This window comes from Penaeus chinensis, chromosome 25 (genome assembly GCF_019202785.1).
Source record: "Penaeus chinensis breed Huanghai No. 1 chromosome 25, ASM1920278v2, whole genome shotgun sequence".
Lineage (NCBI taxonomy): Eukaryota > Metazoa > Arthropoda > Malacostraca > Decapoda > Penaeidae > Penaeus > Penaeus chinensis.
Window position 1 is genome coordinate 1,711,536 of NC_061843.1, and position 3,354 is coordinate 1,714,889.

Here is a 3,354-nt window from a genome sequence, read left to right on the forward strand (position 1 = left end):
GAGGGTAGGGTGGATGGGAGGGGAGGGGAGGGAAGGGGGGTGAGAAGGAGGCAAACAGGATGGAGGGGAGGGGAGGGAAGGGTGGTGAGAGGGAGGGAAGGAGGATGGAGGGGAGGGGAGGGAAGGGTGGTGAGAGGGAGGGAAGGAGGATGGAGGGGAGGGGAGGGAATGGTGGGAAGGAGGGAGGGGAGGTGAAAGCTTGATGGGAGAGGCAAGAGGGGGTGATAGGGGAGGGAAGAGGGAGGGAGTGGAGAAAAGATGGGAGAAGTGAGAGGGAGTGGGGAGGAGAGGATTAAGGAGGAGGGGAAAGGAGAGAGGTGGGGGAAGGATGCGAGGGAGGGGGGGAGGGGTGGGTGGGAAGTGAGGGAAGAAACAGGGAGGGAAGATGGAGGGTGGGAAGTGAAGAATGAAGGAAGGGAGGAAGAGGAGGTGAGAAGGAAAAAGAAGTGAGAATAAGACTGGTGTAAGAAAGGAAAGGGAGGGGCGGATGGAGGGAGGGAGGGAGAGAGGGAGGGAAGAGGAGGAGGAGAATACTTCTGAACGCTGTTTCTGAGAACTGAGATTCGACAGAAAATAGATTAGATTAAAATCATGAAAAATAAGATGAGAGAGAGAGAGAAAGAGAGGAAGAAAGAGAGAGAGAGAGAGAGAGAGAGAGAGAGAGAGAGAGAGAGAGAGAGAGAGAGAGAGAGAGAGAGAGAGAGAGAGAGAGAGAGAGAGAAGAGAGAGATAGAAAGAGAGAAGAGAGAAAAGAGAGAAGAGAGAAGAGAGAGAGAGAGAGAGAGAGAGAGAGAGAGAGAGAGAGAGAGAGAGAGAGAGAGAGAGAGAGAGAGAGAGAGAGAGAGAGAGAGACAGACAGACGGACAGAGAGAGAGAGAGAGAGAGAGAGAGAGAGAGAGAGAGAGAGAGAGAGAGAGAGAGAGAGAGAGATAGAGAGGAGAGAGATAGAAAGAGAGAAGAGAGAAAAGAGAAGAGAGAAGAGAGAGAGAGAGAGAGAGAGAGAGAGAGAGAGAGAGAGAGAGAGAGAGAGAGAGAGAGAGAGAGAGAGAGAGAGAGAGAGAGAGAGAGAGAGAGAGAGAAAGAGAAAGAGAAAGAGAAAGAAAAAGAGAAAGAGAGAGAGAGAGAGAGAGAGAGAGAGAGAGAGAGAGAGAGAGAGAGAGAGAATAATTAATCAATAATCAAATCTCATAGAGAAGGAATACCAGGAATTCGAAGGCAAATTGAAAACAAAAGAGGCACAGATACAAGTGAAGAATTAGGAGAGGAAAGAACTCGGAATAAAGAAGACTTATAATGCAGGAACAAGAAAAAAGTGAATAATGAGAAGGATAATAATAAGAAAAGGAGAGAAGAGAAAGAACATGAGGATAATGAGTAAAAATGAAGGATAAACAAGATGAAAAAAAAAAAAAAAAGCGGGGATTATTATAATAATAATGATGATAATAATGATAACAATAATAATAATAATAACAATAATTATAATAATAATGATAATAATAATCATAATAATAGTTTAAGTTCGAAAGACAAAAAAAAAAAAAAAAAAAAAAAAAACACGAAAACAGCGAAAAAGAGAAACAAAAACATAAGGTCTTCGTGACCTTTCCTCTGCCCCCACCATCCTCCCCTCCCCCCTTCCCCCTCCCCCTCCATCCCCAACATCCCCTTAGCCTCGCCTCCTCTTTCATAACCTATGTCCCCTCCTTCTCTTTCTCCTTTTAGTATAGTTCATCTCCATTATTCCCTCCTCCTCCTTCTCTTCCTCTTCCTCCTCCTTCCCTTCCCCTTCTTCTTCCTCCTCCCCCTCCTTCTCCTTCTCCTCCTCCTCCCCCTTCCCCCTTTTTTCCCCCTACTTTTTCCTCTTCCCCCTTTCCCCCCTCCCCCCTTCTCGTCCTCCCTTTTTCCCATCCTGCTCCCCCCCTCCCCCCTTTCCCTTTTTCCTTTCCACCCCCCCTTTCCCCCTTTTACCCTTCCCCCCACCTTCCTCCCCCTTCCCTCCCACCCTCCCTCCCCCTTTCCTTTCCCCTCCACCCCTTCCTTTCCCCTCCCCTTTTCCCTCCCCCCTTTTTCCCCCTTTTCCACCTCTCCCATTTCCCCCCCTCCACCCCTTCCAACTCTCCCCCTCCTCTCCTTTTCCCTCCCCTTCCCCTCCCTCCACCCTCTTCCCCCTTCCCCCTCCTCCCCTTTCCCTCCCCCTCCCCCTACCCCCTGCCCACCCGGGGGCCCCCTCTCCTTTCCTTTTCCCCTCCCCGGCCCCCCCTTTCCCAACCTCCTCCTCCTCCTCCTTTTCCCTCCACCCTTTCCCCCCTCCCCCCCCATCCCCCTTCCCTCCATCCGACCCCACCTTCCTGTCCCCTCCCTCCCCTTCCAACCCTTCTCCTCCTCCCCCTTTCCCCCCCTTTTTCCCCCACCCTTCCCCCTTCCCCCCCCCCCTCCCCATTCCCCCCCCTTTCCCCTCCCTTTCCCCCCCCACCCCTCCCCCCCCCTCCTCCCTCCCCCTCCCATCCGCCCCACCTTCCTTTCTCTCCTCGTCCGGTTCAAATCCCGTATACCGCGCCCTGGTCTATCGGTTTCCCAGGGGGGGCTAAAAATGTAGGTGTGAAGTCCCGCGTCGAGTGCTGTTGGGGGGGGGGGGGGGGGTGGAGGTTGGGGGTGGGGTGGGGGTTGGGGGGTGGGGGGTTGGGGTGGGTGGGGTGGAGGTGGGGATGGGTTTGGGGGGGGGGGTTGGGGGAGGGATTGAGGGGAGGTGGGGGGGAGTGGGTGGAGGTGGGGGGGGGAGGTTTGGGGATGAGGTTGGTGGGGTTGGGGGGGAGGTTGGTTTAGGCTGGGGATAGGGGGTGGGGGATGGGGTGTAGGTGGGTGGGTGGAGGAAAAGGGGAGTGGGGGGGGGGGGGGAGGGAGGGGGAGAGGTGGAGGTGGGGATGAGGTTGGGGGAAGGTTGGGGAATGAGGAGGGGGTGGGGGGGGGAGAGTAGAGAGAGAAAGAGAGGAGAGGAGAGATAGGATGCCGAGAGATGACAAGACAGAGAGCCAAGAGAGCGAGAGAGCGCGATGGGGAGTCGGGGGAAGTGAGTGGAGATGGAGGAGATGAGAGGAAAGTTGAGAGAGAAGCGCGCGAGAAGAGAGAGATAGGGGAGACGATGAGGAGAGTAGAGAGAGAGTGTGATGAGACGAGAGAGAGAGTGTGAGAGGGATGAGATTTTAGAGACAGAGAGAGGACAAAGAGAGAGAATCGAGAGAGTGGAGCAGAGAGGGGAGAGAGAGTAGAGTGATGATCGCAGGAGGAGAGATGGTAATGAACGAGAGAGGCGTAGAGAGGGAGGAGAGAGAGAAAGAGCGAGATGGAAAGATG